The sequence below is a fragment of the Balaenoptera acutorostrata genome, chromosome 3 (assembly GCF_949987535.1).
Source record: "Balaenoptera acutorostrata chromosome 3, mBalAcu1.1, whole genome shotgun sequence".
NCBI lineage: Eukaryota > Metazoa > Chordata > Mammalia > Artiodactyla > Balaenopteridae > Balaenoptera > Balaenoptera acutorostrata.
In genome coordinates this window covers 161,658,605-161,676,731 of record NC_080066.1, presented here as the reverse complement: position 1 = coordinate 161,676,731, position 18,127 = coordinate 161,658,605, and positions in this window count along the sequence as shown.

The window sequence follows — 18,127 nt, the reverse complement described above, 5'->3', positions numbered from 1 at the left end:
TTTTTAGCTTTTTAAGGTACCTCCATACTGTCCTGCATAGTAGCTGTATCAACTTACATTCCCACCAACAGTGCAAGAGTGTTCCCTTTTCTCCACACCCTCTCCAGCATTTATTGTTTGTAGATTTTTTGATGATGGCCATTCTGACCGGTGTGAGATGATGTCTCATTGTAGTTTTGATTTGCATTTCTCTAATGATTAATGATTCGAGCAATCTTTCATGTGTTTGTTGGTGATCTGTATATCTTCTTTGGAGAAATGTCTGTTTAGGTCTTCTGCCCATTTTTGGATTCGGTTGTTTGTTATTTTGATATTGAGCTGCATGAGCTGCTTGTAAATTTTGGAGATAAATCCTTTGTCAGTTGCTTCATTTGCAAATATTTTCTCCCATTCTGAGGGCTGTCTTTTGGTCTTGTTTATGGTTTCCTTTGCTGTGCAAAAGCTTTTAAGTTGCATTAGGTCCCACTTGTTTATTTTAGTTTTTATTTCCATTTCTCTAGGAGCTGGGTCAAAAGGATCTTGCTGTGATTTATGTCATAGAGTGTTCTGCCTATGTTTTCCTCTAAGAGTTTGATAGTGTCTGGCCTTATATTTAGGTCTTTAATCCATTTTGAGTTTATTTTTGTGTATGGTGTTAGGGAGTGTTCTAATTTCATTCTTTTACATGTAGCTGTCCAGTTTTCCCAGCACCACTTATTGAAGAGGCTGTCTTTTCTCCATAGTATATTCTTGCCTCCTTTATCAAAGATAAGGTGACCATATGTGCATGGGTTTATCTCTGGGCTTTCTATCCTTTTACATTGATCTATATTTCTATTTTTGTGCCAGTACCATATTCTCTTGATTAGGGTAGCTTTGTAATATAGTCTGAAGTCAGGGAGCCTGATTCCTCCAGCTCTGTGGTAGTTTCTCAAGATTGTTTTGGCTATTCGGGGTCCTTTGTATTTCCATACAAATTGTGCAATATTTTATTCTAGTTCTGTGAAAATACCATTGGTATTTTGATAGGGATTGCATTGAACCTGTAGATTGCTTTGGGTAGTATAGTAATTTTCACAATGTTGATTTTTCCATTCCAAGAACATAGTATATCTCTCCATCTGTTTGTATCATCTTTAATTTCTTTCATCAGTGTCTTATAGTTTTCTACATACAGGTCTTTTGTGTCCTTAGGTAGGTTTATGCTTAGGTATTTTATTCTTTTTGTTGCAGTGGTAAATGGGAGTGTTTCCTTAATTTCTCTTTCAGACTTTTCATCATTAGAGTATAGGAATGAAAGTGACTTCTGTGCATTAATTTTGTATCCTGCTACTTTACCAAATTCATTGATTAGCTCTAGCAGTTTTCTGGTAGCATCTTTAGGATTCTCTATGTATGTATCATGTCATCTGCAAACAGTGACAGTGTTACTTCTTCTTTCCCAATGTGGATTCTTTTTATTTCTTTTTCTTCTCTGATTGCTGTGGCTATTCAAAACTACATTGAATAATAGTGTTGAGAGTGGGCAACCTTGTCTTGTTTTTGATCTTAGTGGAAATGGTTTCAGTTTTTACCATTGAGAATGATGTTGGCTGTGGGTTTGTCATATATGGTCTTTATTATGTTGAGGTAAGTTCCCTTCTATGCCCACTTTCTAGAGGGTTTTTATCATAAATGTGTGTTGAATTTTGTCAAAAATTTTTCTGCATCTATTGAGATGATCATATGGTTTTTCTCCTTCAATTTTTTAATATGGTGTATCACACTGATTGATTTGTGTATATTGAAGAATCCTTGCATTCCTGGGATAAACCCAACTTGATCATGGTGTATGATCCTTTTAATGTGCTGTTGGATCCTGTTTGCTAGTATTTTGTTGAGGATTTTTGCATCTATGTTCATCAGTGATATTGGCTTGTAGTTTTCTTTTTTTGTGACATCTTTGTCTGGTTTTCGTATCAGGGTGATGATGACCTTGTAGAAAGAGTTTGGGAGTGTTCCTCCCTCTGCTATATTTTGGAAGAGTTTGAGAAGGATAGGTGCTACCTCTTCTTTAAATGTTTGATAGAATTCGCCTGTGAAGCCATCTGATCCTGGGGTTTTGTTTGTTGGAAGAGTTTTAATCACAATTTCAATTTCAGTGCTTGTGATTAGTCTGCTTATATTTTCTGTTTCTTCCTGGTTCAGGCTTGGAAGGTTGTGCTTTTCTAAGAATTTATCCATTTCTTCCAGGTTGTCCATTTGATTGGCATACAGTTGCTTGTAGTAATGTGTCATGATTCTTTGTATTTCTGCAGTGCCCAATTCTGCTTGGATTTATCCTGTATGGGACTCTCTGTACTTCCTGGACTCGATTAAATATTTCCTTTCCCATGCTAGGAATGTTTTCAAGTATAATCTCTTCAAATATTTTCTCAGACCCTTTCTTTTTCTCTTCTTCTTCTGAGACCCCTATAATTCGAATGTTGGAGCATTTAATATTGTCCAGAGGTCTCTGAAACTGTCCTCAATTCTTTTCATTCTTTTTTTCCTGCTCTTTGGCAGTTATTTCCAACATTTTATCTTCCAGCTCACTTATCCGTTCTTCTGCCTCAGTTATTCTGTTATTGATTCCTTCTAGAGTATTTTTAATTTCATTTATTGTGTTGTTCATCATTGTTTGTTTGCTCTTTAGTTCTTCCAGTTCCTTGTTAAGTGTTTCTTGTATTTTCTCTATTGTCTTTCCAAGATTTTGGATCATCTTTACTGTCATTACTCTGAATTCTTTTCCAGGTAGACTGCATATTTTCTCCATTTTTGATGTTTGATCCTTGACAGCTTTCAAGTACTCCTTCTCTTCACCTTTTGTCCCACCTTTTGGGTAAATCAGTGAGAAAGCCTACTTGCTCCCTTCTTTGGAGAACTAAAAGAGTTCAAACTATGCCACTGGGGACCCTCACTCCAGCCCCACCTCCTAGATGCAATAAAAGCCAAGGTCACCTACCTGGTTTCACTACAGATTGAACTGGAGCCCTTCTTCTTGGGGGAACATTTTGTTCACTGTTTAAGTAATAAATTGTTTTTCATATCAGTTGGCACCTATGTGTCATTTACCCCAACAGCTGAATAAATTCCTGAGGTAGGGAAGTGGTGTCCAGTAAGGGTACAATAGGTGACAAATTAAAAAATAAAGAGACATTTTCTTTCAAATGTAAACACATACTTACCATCTCATTCATTCCACTCCTAGGTGTTTACCCATGAAAATGACAGCTTATATTCATATGAAAACTTGTGAATAAATGTTTATAGCAGCTTAATTTGTAATAGCCTCAAACTGGAAATAACCATCAAAAAGTGAATGGATAAACAAATGTTAGAACTACATTATGATAATTATGCTGAGTGAAAGAAATTGTGCAAGAGAAGGGTACATACTATATAATGCCATGCAAACTAATCTGTGGTGTCAAAAAGAGATCAGTGGTTGCCTGGGGATGAGGAATGGGTCGTGCCAGCAGTAGGAAGGGAGGAATTAAACAGGGACACATGAAAACTTTGGGTGATGGTTATATTCATTATCTTGATTTTGGTGATGGTTTCATGAATAATACATATGTCCAAACTTATCAAACCGCAGAATTTAAACATGCAAAATTTATTATATTCAATTGTGTCTCAAAAGTGTTTTTAAAAAAGGCCCGTTTTCTGTACTCAGTTTCTGCCTACGTCAACCATTTTGTTTTTCATTTCTTCTCCATGAAGTTATTTATATTTCATATTACATAAATGATAAAAAATACTCATCACTCCATACTCATAGTTTTCTACTTCCTTTTCCTCTCTTTATGGTATATGAATACCAAATTGCTTTGATTTCATATATCATAAACTCTTGGGGATTTTATCTTAGCTCTGGTGTTTCTTCTGTTAGTAATGCTCATCCATCCCTATTCTTCCTTTAGCTAGTATACATTTTCTCTTCAAGTGGCAATCCATTTATCTCTGACTCCTTCAACCAAGCTTCTGTTTTAGGTAATCCTCTTCTGTGCTCTAATAATATTCTCTGTATATTTCTAGCAAAATTCTTAAAGGCTATGTGTGCCTCCTTCACTGCACTCTTGCCTTCTCCAAGTAGCGACCCTGAATTCCATAGCCCCAGCAGAGGGAAAAATGCAAAGGGGGCATCATCTGAGTGTTTGTTCAGCTGAACTGAACTCCACTTCCTCCATGCATTTCTCTGTTCCTCAGGAGAGCCACTAAAATTGATGTGAATTATTTTCAATGTATGTGCATCATTAAATATGCAAGTATTATGTATATCTGCAGGCTCTTGTTTCCAAAAAACCCAAGAATTGGGATAAAAGTAAAAATCATATAAGATACTTAGAGCAAAACCAGACCATGTGAAGAAAGTCGAAAAAGAAGCATTTTGATCACTTGGGTTAAGCCACACACAAGTCAGGAAATACATTTTATTCTCAAATGGAGTGAGAAAAGAAACAGGTTAGATTTAATTGTATTTTGATGATGGCAAGTATCAAACATTCATGTGCAAATATTTTAATAAGTAATACATTAATAAGTAATAAGTAATACATTATAAGCAATATAAGCATAAGTAATGTAATACTATAATTAATATTTAATTAAAATTATAAATATTTTACAATTTACTGAAAATAATTCAACCTATATTCATTACTTTTGCTTTTGAAATATGTCATGTAGTAAAAAATGTAGTGAACCAAAACATCCCTTTAATTGGATCATTTTTATATTAACTATACTAATAGAAAATTAGATATTGGGTCATAATTCTGGGAAGGCATTTCTTGCAGCTCCTGTGATCACAGCTACAGCTCTTTTATTTCTGATAATAAAGTACAAAGGAGAAAGGGAATTGCTGGAGACTGCCAAAGTCACATGCTTGTATTTTAAAATACCTCAAGTCTTAGAAATGTGTTTGTGTTGTTTTTGAACTCCCTTGTTTTGTACTAGTCAATCCCAGTTTCATAAGATAAAAACAAAATTTAAAGGTCTATTGAAATGTGATTTATTTGACAGAAAAAAATGGTAAAGAAAACCAGTATCCTGGTATTTCTGGGAGCTTCCATTGGAGATGCCTCTGTGGTCCCATTGGGAATTTCGCACAAGTTTCAGGAACATCCTTGGAAGTCTCTTCTATGTCTTAGTAACTGGTAAATACAAACACATTAACACAAATAATGTATGGTTATGGTCATTTATTTAAAAACCATTCCTCTTGGGCAAATGTTCTGGAGTTTTATTATGTTTTTGCTGTTGTGATCTGCTCACCTGCATGTCCTCTGATGGTCAATTTGAACCACCCTTCTCATGAAGGCTCCCTTTTCTTACTACACCTCCACTGAAGCACAGTTGTAGCTGAATTTCCATCAGGATAGGATGAAAAGTTAATGTTGGCATGATATTGTTAGGGAAACACTGACCAAAACAGCTTGCCTTGGCCAGGCGTGATAGTAACCACTTGAAGAAGTTATCTTACAACAGGAGGTACTGGTAAGGAACACGGAACTAACAAGCTACCACCAACTGCAAGAATTTGGGAAAGGTCAAAAGGAGAGAGGAGATGCCAATCCATATGTCCTACCAACCTCCCAGAATCCTTCCTGCTGGAGCCCATCTTAGCTGAGCTATGTGCGTGCCACCAGGAAAGACCCTGAGTCAGAATGATTGGCCAGAGACAATCTGGAAACTGACCCCATTACCATAAAACATGAGACTGCAAGCCACGTGGCAGAGCAGTTCTCTTAGGTTCCCTTACTCTGCTGTTCTCCACGCGGTTGCCCTTTCCAATAAAATCTCTTGCTTCGTCAGCAGGAGTGTCTCCTCAGACAATTCATTTCTGAGTGTTAGACAAGAACCCACTCCCACGCCCTGGAAGGTGTCCCCCTTCCTGCAACAATATGATATTCTAATGAGGAAGCGGCTTTTTAACAATTGTGCTTAAAGTGTGGGGATATGAAAGGATGACCTATAGAGTTTAATATTGTCTACTGACACACCTTCCTCACTTTAAATATGAAATATAAATTCAGTATAGATGGTAATGATGAATGTATACCTACTTCAGGTTTATAGTTTGTACAACATTGTTACTCAGTTCTATGGAATACTCTTTGAGGAAAAGCCAGTTCAATAATATTGCATTATTTTAAATCTATCTCCAATTCCCTTGAGGAATAATCAAATTACATTTTAAAAGCAAATTCTCTAAGAGACACAGATGAAAATGTCTTTAATTTTGAAAAATTGAATAAATGTAGCAGAGAGTGCCTTATAATTTTCCTTGTCTTTGGCCTTAACTGCAAATCAGTGTGGTACAAGTCAAATCGAATACCAAACAAGTGTTTTATTTGTGTTTGTCTATAATAAAAAGCATTTAAATTTCTGACAAAGAAATTGCAGGAACCAGCTGCTTATCTCAAATGACTAAGGAAGAAAAAGTTTTGAGGTTTTGAGCTTCTTAATTTTATATTACAAGGGGAAAAAAATCTAAGTGGAAAACTCTTTGTGAATCATGTGCAAAGGCCACGTCTAAAAGAAACAAATACATCCGATTGAGAATATTACTTCCTCCAATTGTTTGTGTTTATCAGGAAATAAAGTAGCACAGACATCATTCAGATCTAAATAATTTAATGTGATATTAGTGTACATGACATTGACAGGTTAATATGGACAATATGAGAGATACTTCCATAAAACTCAAAACTGTGCAGGGAAAAAAAGTAGGTCTAGTCTTCTATCTTGCCATCCATTAGTAAATGAACTACAGCTAACTTTGGAAACATAGCAGCAATATTCAGTTTACTTTTAAAAGAGATGGTATAACAAAAAGTAACCATAGACCCCAGGTTCATATCCTTGATTGTAAAAAAAAAGGCAATTCCAGGACAACTCTAAGGTCTCTTTCTCATAAGTTCTATAGCTAGTGACAAATAGTAAAAAGGGTTCAGCCAAACAAAACTCCTTAGTCACGCAATCCGAAGGATAGGACCTTTGTATTGAAACCGAGAGCAGGACCCTGTGGGGTTCCTGGGCACAAAAGCCTTTCTGTGTCCCCTTCCCTGAGTTCCCAAAGGCAGGTTCAAACACTTGCTAATCAGGGAAGGGGATGCAGAGATAAGGGAGGAGCAGTCAAGAAACAGTGGTGCAGCCTTGGAGGCAGGGTCCTGGTTCCGCCTCAAGGGATGCACATTACAGTATCTTTGAGCTCCTCTGCAGAACTAAAACCCCACCAAATGGAAGATGTTGACTACTTGAAGCACTCTTCATTCCAGAGAAAGTCACAGTTCGCCCATCATCACCCGATGCCAGATGATCACTGAATTAAAGGAATATGGACCCTGCATGGCACCCTGATCTTTATCAGCAACCCCACCCCCAATGGGGACACACAGTTTTGAGGGCATTAGCCCGCTGTGGTCCCACTTGCCTGGCAAAACAAGAAAGCTCTTCTTTTCTACTTCACCATCAACTCTGGCTCCGAGATTTAATTCGGTGTTGGAGCTGTCGGTGTCAGCTTCAGTATCATAGTTAGATCTCAATGCAGATCTTTGGATTGGAAATAAAAACCTTGCTATTCCTTGATGATGTATCATGTAGACTCTTACTCACCTGAGATGAGCAGAAAAATATGTCTCTTACTTTTGTACACTTTTCACTCCTATAATATATGGATTTTTAGATCCTAAACTGAGATACCTTCCTAGTAAAAACAACAGCAACAACAAAGAAACATTGAAAATAGAGAATAATAAAGGATGTTTTTCTTGACAGTTTCACATCCTGTGCAAAGATCGTCTGTTTATTTTGTAGACTATAGTTTTTCAAAACCTCTTTTTAAATAATTTTTCTACCAAATAGAAGATCAAAAGTAAATTCCATTGTCTATACTGGTTAGTTACTAAGATTAAATATGCCTATTTGGTAGCAAGGTCATTCAAATCAATTGGCAAACTTCCTTGAAAAAAGATTAGCTATAATGCAGGTGTCATTTACCCTAGTTCAAGCCAAACTGCTCTTAGGCAAGTACACATTAGGATGTACCTATTGAAGATTAGAATTTGATAACTTTGTCTGGTAAGACTAAGTATTGGTTAAATTTATTTTCAACTGGATGGAGTCCTGTCACTTTATATTTACTTTAGTCATAACTAAACTCTTATTACTTTAAGTTGCATTAAAAGGTGAGCTGGACAAGGATGAACTAGACAGAGCCAACTAGAAATAAGTAAGTGAGTAAAGGTACAGTTGTTTTTCCTCCAAAAGTAATTACTCTTTTAACTTTAAGCAAAAAACCAAAATTTGTTTTCATAATCTATCCATTTGAAATACTAGTTTCTGTTCTTTCAAATTTGTTTTTTTTTTAAAAGCATAATACTATAGAAATAATACTATACTATAATACTATAGAAATACTATAGAAAATTTCAATACTATAATACTATAGAAAATTTCAACAGTTTTATAAAGAGCAATAAATGGAATCTTTATTAGAGTCAATAAATGTAATTTTATTAAAGTAGCCAAATAGTTTCTTATTATTTAAAGTATGCCACCTTAATCTGCCATGCTTATTGTCTGAGGTCATCAGTGATTTGCTGAAAGAGCACTGTGTACAGAGAACAGTAACAGGGAAGGACAGCCTGAACAGCAGCTGTTTCACTTTGTCTTGGCCTTTTAGTACTTAAATCTCTAACTCCCTCCAGAAAAAAAAAAAAAAAAAGCCAAAATCATGGTCATATTTGGTTACCGATCCAATCCTATTTCCCACGAAGTGAATAGTTTATCATAAATGTGAATGGAATACATCTCTTTTAGGTAAGCATATTTCCTTATTGTTGATTCATATTAATATTCCTGCCTATGGGCCCACCTGAGAGTTCAAAGTCATTGTGAAAAGCTTATTTGTCTGGGGAGAAACAAGCAAAATTTAACAAACATCTGGACAAGAAATCAGTTAGAAATTAATGAGATGTTAGATGATGTTAGATTAAATACTCTGTATAAATACTAAGGAAATAGTATGTATATTTTCCCAAGGGCATGAGTCATTTTTTACCTGGGACTGAAGAGAGGGTGGAAAAAAAAAATTGAAACATGTATCAGAAGGCTGGACTGAGACTAAAATATAAGATTTACTTCTTTTTTATTTTGTAGAAATAATTATATCTTTCTTAATATCTTCATGTATTTTATCTTTCTAAATAAGAAAGAAGTTAGAAGTTAATAAGAATAAATATAATTAACATTGAAACTCATGTGTCACTTTCATATAAGTTCCCTAAAAATCTACATTTATGATTGATCAATTTATTCCACTGAAGAGGAATATTAACTGCTACATGTGTTATTTCTTTTTGATTCCACAATCAGTCATTTTCAATGGATTATTTCAACCAAAGAAATTTGGACCACCCTGGAGGTCAGAGGAAATTGCAGTTGCTTCTACTTCCCCAGAGTAATTTTAGCAGCTAAGTTGCCACCCACGGTATGACATTTTTATGTTCCATTAGATAAGTGTTATTTCTATACAGCTCATGACCATTTCTCACTCTTATATATGTGCATTTATCTACCCTCCCCTCCCCTCATACCAATTATTTCCAATTGCCAAAACTATGTAGTACATCTCAGAAGTTCAAAGGTGGTAGAGAAATGAACAGGACAATGTTAGATTTATGAATTCACAAAAGTGAACTAGTGTATAATTATTGGCATTTACTATCATCCAGTACCTTTTGTGTGCAGAGCTTTAGTAGAGGAGACAGTTTCTATTTTCAACACATCTTAGGCGCTCATTATTGTCCTGAAAATCAGTTGCAAATATAGGATTATCCAAGCATGTAAATAATGGCTTTTTTTGATTCAAGTGTATTTTAAAATATGGATGCATATAGACAGAATAAGATCAATAGTGCCTTAGGTGGAATTTAAGTAAAATTAAAGTAACTGCAATTTTTAAGCACCTACAGTGGTCTAGGCTTTCTGCAGTGGGAATGATCCTTCTTGAGTTTATGTAACAGGATAACCTTGCATACATGCAACAGTTTATTGGACGTCTACTCCTATATATATCAGATGCATCTCAGCTCAGCATGCACCATATTACTCTCACCATTGTTAGCCTCAAATATATCCTTCTTCTCATGATGCTTAACTTGCTAAATAGTTACCACCAATCATCCACTTGCCTAAGGCAGAGACTTGCCGAAGGCAGAAGTGTCTGTGAACACATTTTCCCTCGTCCCCATTGTCATTCTCTAATCAATTCCTATTGACTGCCTTACTTAAAAAAATCATGGCTTAATGATCAGAAGTATTAAACACAAGTATTATTCCATTCAATTCTTATAACAATTATATGAGGTAGACATTACTGTTAATTTCATTTTAGATGGAGAAAGTGATATATAGAAAAGTTAATTACCTGACCAAATGTCATATAACTAACACTGGTGAAGTCTAGATTTGAGCTGAGTCAACCTGACTGAAGACTGCATGTATTTTCTTATTAAATACAAAACTTTCAGGACTGGCTGATGGGTTATAAGTGGAGGCTGTGGTTCCAGAGGGGGCTCAAAGGTATCCTTCTGATTTTTGCCTGAATAACTGGATAGACTTACTGAGATGGAGACAACTGCGAGAGTAAATTTGGGGGCATCAAGAGAAATTAAGTGTAAAATTTGACATCTTTATTGGAAAACCATATGACAATTGGATATGAGTCTGATGTCGGTGAAAAAGTCAGGGCTGGAGGTAGACATTTGGGAGCAATTGATATATAAACTGTATTTAAAAGTATGAGGATGATTATAATTTTTGTAACTTTCTGTTTAAATTAAAAAAAAAAAGTATTTCAGAAGAGTAAAAGGAGTCTTTTGTTACAATCTGATGACCTTTCCAGTTTATCAGCCTTATTTCTTGGGATGCATGCCAATAAACAATCTTTTTAGCATTAATCATTGGGAAGAAACATTATTGTCATAGAGATATGTATGCATCCCCTGGTAAAAGTTTTCTGAATTGACAGCCGCAATTTTTGCCTTCATTGTTCTTATATTTACGCATTAAGACAGTTCTTAGGATGAATTAGCATCCATCATGGCTAATGACATTGCTCTCAATTTCTTTTCTGTATTCTTAGAAGAAGAAAAGGTTCTCCTGGGTTTACATTTCAAATACCTTTTGTTGATAAAACCCAGCAATTAGTAACACATGAGATATGATCATTATTTTTATCTGCTAGTGAACAGTATTTGCCTGTTCTTAAAATTAGCTCACATTTACAATTAGCAGAATTACATGGCTATCAGGAAAAGGAATCTCTTCCCACTCCTGCAAACATCCCACCCAAACTGGAAATTTCCCACAAAGGATTTAGAAGAAAAGAAAGAATGGGAAGTTGAAGTTGTTCTTTTCCAGCTATGTCTTTTATCTATTCAGATATTTTTAAAACACCTCATACTTATTGATAACATAGAAGAGTTACTTAAGGAATAATAAACTGGCAATTCAAAAAATGTTTACCATACACCAACTCTGAGAGGGGATCTGTGATAGGTCTCTATTCCTTTTATTTGGACCATAAGCTAATAATGATTTTAAATGAGGAAAATTCCACCCAGATATAAAATTTGAGTTCAAACTATTCCCTTGTCCAGCCCAACTGCCAAATTTGTCATAAATCAAAAATATATTACTTCTAATAATGCAATTGTCGTTTTAGTGTTTTTCTTTCAGCATTATCAAATGGTTCGGTCTGTACTACCATCTATGATTTTTATTAATTTTGCTTAGGTATAATCAGATGTTTATGCTGTGACCCCCAGTGACTATATCTTAAATTTAGTGTAAGTCTTCAAAAACTGAATGGAAAGGGGAGAATAAACAAAGCTCCAAGGATCAGTTATGTATTGAAGATTCCCTTCTGCTCTTCTCTGAGTTCTCCAATGACTCTGGGAATCAGTGAATCACATAGATATAGCTGGGTTGTATCATTCTGCATTTAATTATCACAGACACCCATTCCTCAAATGGGAGCCTGTCAGGCTAGGGAGTAATTCAAATATAATTTTTTTAGACAGAGTTCAAAAACTCCTTGGATTTTGGAAAACTGGATTTCAATTGCTTTAGTATTTCAAACTTCTCTTCCTTTGAAACATTTTGTTTTTCTCTTAACACTAGGTTACATCATTAATGAAATAAAATATTACTCTGATACAATGTTTCAAGACTGATCTACCAAATAGGAAGTTCCAGTGCAAATGAAGCATTGTATAGCCATATCTGTGTCTGCTCAGATTTGGGGGGGGATTATAATATTTAAATAGATGATATGGAGAAAAGAAAACATAACACACAGGGAAAGAGAAAGTCCACTGCAGGGGATGTATGTTGCTCTTCAGTAGAGAAAATCTATTTACCTGGTTATATTTATTTAAAAGTGCATTTGTTGTTCTAATTGTTTATATCATCTGTATATTGTTTTTGATTTAAACATAATCATCATAAAATTCCAGTATTGAACATGATGTTTCATGTAGGTTCTTTCAAGTTAAGGAAACCACTTCTATTCCCATTACATTATCAGATTTTATCTTATATATTTATTTAAAATTGTGCTGAATGCCCTATTCTGAATTTTTTGAGATCCTATTTTTCTTCTTTATTCTATTTAAGTAGTAAAATTCATTAATTCATTTTTCTAATATTGAAACAACCTTACACTGTTGGAATAAACCAACTTGGTCATGATATTTTATTTTGCTTATACATTGCTGGATTTGGTTTCTCATTATAATCCCTTCTATTAACATTTTACTGAGGATTACATATACATCGAGTTTTATTGTCAAGTTATAACTAACCTCATAAGATAAATTGGGGAGCATTCAAATTTCTTTTTTTCTACACTTGTAAATTATTTTTTAAACCAACATTTTTGGTGTGCTGCATTTACTAGGAATTTTTCTGAAAATCTACTTAACTGTACTGTGTGGAAAAATAATTTTCTCATTTGTCATTTCTATATTTAAAATTTAATTATTTGGCTGCTTAATTTTTGATGATCAACTTTCTGAATAGTTGAGATAGCTGTTGCAGTACAATTCTAGAGAAGAGAAGTGTTATTTTAATAAAACATTTAAGGTATTTTCATATGTTTAGTTGCTTCTCTCAAAAGGTTGACTTACTAATAAAAGCTTATGCTGTTTCCAAGGTAATTTGAAAGATGTCCAATGAATTCTTCTTCAAATATTACAAATCAACCCAATTTGCTTTTTCTGCCATTAAATTCTCCAGTCTTGTAAAATTATTCATGTGTATTTTCATTGGGATATCTGGTTATACTTTATATCAGAGAAAAAAAACCTGGGAGAGAGAAATCAGAACTTAGGCTTGAATGGGAAGAACAGGCTAGAGAGTGTTACAGTGAAGGCGAGTGTGTGTCTGTGTCTGGGTGAACACTACGTGTGTCTACACCAGCTGTAACATTCTAATAATAACTAGATAGATGATTGATAGGTAGATAGATAAAAATAATATTTATGTTAAGCCAGGCACTTAATATAAATATTCTCATTCACGTGGAACAACCGTAAAAGGCAGTGTTATTATCATCATTTTAATAATGAATAAACAGGATTGAGGCCATTAGTTAAAGCCACACTTAATAGGAAAAGGAAGCAACCAATGTCTCAACAGTCCTGCGACGCATCTCGTACTCTTAAACTTAAGCTCTTGACTTCCTCCCTGAAAGGAATAGTAGGAAGGGATGAAATGCCTGCTTCACCGAAGAACAGATAAGTCCCTCTATCTATTAAAATATTATTGATTTCTTCAGGTCAGGCTATTGTTTGATCAACAAAACTCAAGCAATTATTGTCCAGTTATGATTATTTCATGGAAAAATGGACTTATAAGCCCACTCAGCTTCACATAGTATCATAGAAGTCCAGAGAAAGAGTCCACAGTGTTGCAACTCATTTCTGCATAACATATTTTGTCTGCAAAAGTAGAGAGACACATCAGGCAAGGGATAACATAGAGAGATTATACACAGTAGGATTGATTGTATGAGCACTCTTAACCAGGGTTGAAGACATCATTTGTGAGGCCCGGTACAAAGAGAAAATGTCCTTTGTTCAAAAAGCAGTCAAAATTGTGTCATTAAAAGTGCTAGAATATAATATAGCTCTTTTTCTCTCAACTTGGCATGATGTTTTGTATTTGCTCTTTAATGTCATTCTCAATTAAAAAAAATTAATAGCACAAATTATTTTAATATTGCATAATGCCTGGTATAAATACAAATATAAAAATTTCTAAGTTGTAGGCAGTATTATTGAAATTACACAATTCATATTTCATAGCTCATGCACACATATACCAGAACAGTAGAAACACTGCACAAAACTAGCTCAACATTTGTCTTAATTTAGAAATAACTGACATATTATATTAGTTTCAGGTGTACTACATAATAATTTGATAATTATATATATATAACATATATATAGCTCAGTTCTTTTTATTTCACTTCATGATATACATACCTATCACCACTCTCCACCCTAGGCTTATTTATTTATTTATTTATTTATTTATTTATTTATTTATGGCTGTGTTGGGCCTTCCTTTCTGTGCGAGGGCTTTCTTTAGTTGCGGCAAGTGGGGGCCACTCTTCATCGCGGTGCATGGGCCTCTCACTATCGCTGCCTCTCTCGTTGCAGAGCACAGGCTCCAGACGCGCAGGCTCAGTAATTGTGGCTCACGGGCCTAGTTGTTCCACGGCATGTGGGATCTTCCCAGACCAGGGATCGAACCCGTGTCCCCTGCATTGGTAGGCAGATTCTCAACCACCGCACCACCAGGGAAGTCCCCACCCTAGGCTTATTAATGAGTAAGTAATGAACCAGTCCTCACAACCCATAAATCTTTAAAAAGAAAAATGGTTTGATATATACCTCAAGGTGTCACTGCTTAGGGAAAAAAAAAAAAAAGATCCTATTTTTAATACCAGATCTATCTTCCAAATCCAGAAAAACAGGAACTACAGACCAGAGTCTGGATTCCCTTCTTAGCTAGGAAGAATGTTGTGATTTAATGAAACAACAAAGAACTGTTTATACTTTCATAATGGTGTCATTATAATTTTTCAGATTATCAATGAGACAATCCAAAAAATCATTAAAAATTAATAGAAATCAAAACAAATCTCTGATCAAAAATATTTATAAAGTGATTATAGTAGTAGTTGCTTTTTTTAAAAGACTTTTTTTTCATACTGAATGGAATAAAATAAGATTATTTAACATGAACCTAGGCAAGCCTACAGCCTAACAGTAGGACAAAAGGAAAAGCAAGAAAATAATAGACAATGGGAATATCCGTAGGTGATTCAGATATCTGAGTTACATAACCAGGACTTTAAACATGATTAATAAATTCCAAAAGTAAAGAGACTAATTTTTTTTTTTTAATTTACCGGTGGAATTGCATGAATAAAAGAGAATAAAATGGTGTTCTGGAACTAAAAAAATAAGTATTAAATAGATGGATTTAGAATCATTTTAAACACAGCAAAAGGTAGGGTTAATGAACTAGAAGACAGGTTAGTAGAATATTCCTGACTGGGAAAAATAATTTTAAAAGTCTATAAAAACTTAAACATATCAACATAAACAAAATATGTAGAAAACATAAGGAATATATATTTTCTCCTTTTAGCAGATAATATAAAATTAAGGTTTGAAATACTTTACTATTACCTCCTCATGATACCATAAAAGTCAAATAGAAACTTCATAAATAAAGGTATTCCTTTAATTACAATTGTAGAGTTCTTTTTTTTTTAATGTTATAAACACTGTGAGGATTAATTATGCTTTGCCCCAAAATTAACTGACTTTACATAGCCTTGTATATAGCATAGAAAATAATCATGGAGTTTAAAAATTTGTATGAGAAACATCTTCTAACATGAGAATCACTAACAATTAAGTAAGTAAAGGAGTGTTGTGGTTTGTGCTCATCTTCTGTGTAGGGGAAAAGAGAGACTATATTATTAAAGGATGGACATTTTTTACTGTTAATTCCTTTTTTGTTTACTACACGATAATATAATTGATTTTATATTCAGAAATATAAGTAAGGACTATTATATTGTAATTAGCTCCCTTTAGGTTTTTAAAATTGTCTTCCTATATAATAATAGGAACAAAGGAAAAAATCATTAGTCTTTTTAAAAAAGGGTAATAAAGTTTTTACTATTAAAAAGAGTAATTAGTCTTTTACTAATAATTTTATTTCATTTCTTACTTTACTCAACAGGCTAGGTCAATATTTAATATAAGAGATGATTGCTGTATAACTGCTTTATTCTTGATTTAAAAAGTAAAGATGATTATATTTCATCATCAAGCATAATACTTACTCTATTTTGTGAAAAACGTTTTTTTGAGAGGTTGTTGAATTTATCAAATGATTTTTCTGCTTCTGGTAAAGTGATCAGATGATTTTTCTTCTTTAATACATTAATGTGTTGATTTACTTCCTAAGGTTCAAGCTTGGCCATAAAGTGCTATTTTTTTTTTAAATATGACACTAGATTTAGTTTCACTATGTGTTGTTAGTCCATTTTCATCAATTTTTATAATGGAATTTGCTCTATAAGTTTCATTTATTTTATTGTTGTTGTTAAATTTTGTCATCAAATTTATACAAGTCGTGAAATGAGATGGTGAACAAATTTGTTTTGTCTATTCTCTGGGAAGAGCTGATATAAAACTGGAAGAGTTGATACAAGATTTACTCCTTGTATGTTTGGTAAAACTCTATGTTGAAGGCATTGGGGCACAGAAAGCTCTGTGGAAAATTTTAAGTTATTGATTCAAATTCTTATTCTGTGTTTCTACATTTATCTGTTTTTATAAATTGTTTATTTCTAAGATCTCATCCACTTCAACAAATTTCAAAAAATCTGTAATTCAGTTGTTGATAATTTAGTCATTTTTATAATCACTTCAGCATTTGTGTTAAGTGATATCTCTTATTTAATTCCCCATGTGCTTTCTGTGCTGTTTTGTTTTGTTTTTTTTCCTCTGTTTTCTTGATTAGTCTTACCAAATATTCTCTCTTTGAAGAACGAACTTTTTGTTTGTGACCCTCTCTACTTTGTATATTTATAGTCCATCCTGGTAATTTCTGGTAGTTATTATTTCTTATATTTTAACTTAAAGTTTATTTTGGTGTTATATTCCTATTAGCTTAAAAAATATTTAGTCTAAGTTGTTGAAATTCATCTCTTTTAATATATACTTTGAATGTTTAAATTTTTCTTCAGGTCCCAGTTTAACTGTATGTTATACATATTGTTAGGTGGTAATTTTATCATCTTTCAGTTCAAAAGTTTTGACAAATTGTATTTTTCAAGTAATTCGCCCATTTATCTAAGTTATCAAATAAAGTTGTTCTTTTTATCTTTATATTATCTTTTTGATATGTATAGGATTGGTAATTTTGTCCTTTCCATTATTTCTCATAGTGATAATTTGAATAAGCACTTCACAGAAAGGGAAACTAGAAAAGTTAATAAACATCTGTAAAGATGATAAGCATCATTATAATAAACAGAAATAACACTGAAATATTATTTAAAAGCAATAGGATGGGAAACTTAAAACGTCTAGCATTGTTAAGACTTAATAAGGATATTGAGCAACTAAATCTTTCAAACACTGAGAGTGGCACAATCATTTTGGAAAAAAAAAAAAAGCAGGCATAATTTTTGTAGATGTGCATATCTATGGTTCAGCCATTCTACTACCAGAAATTTCTCTTAGAGAAAAACTTGAACATGTGATGCAGAAAACAAGTATAAGATATGAATACTTAAGAATATCAATAACAAATATTGTTGGAAATAGAAAACATTTGGCAGAAACTTAAATATCAATCAACAATTCAATGGATTTAAAAATATGATGGGGCTTCCCTGGTGGTGCGGTGGTTGAGAATCCGCCTGCCGATGCAGGGGACACGGGTTCGAGCCCTGGTCTGGGAAGATCCCACATGCTGCGGGGCAGCTAGGCCCGTGAGCCACAGCTGCTGAGCCTGCGCG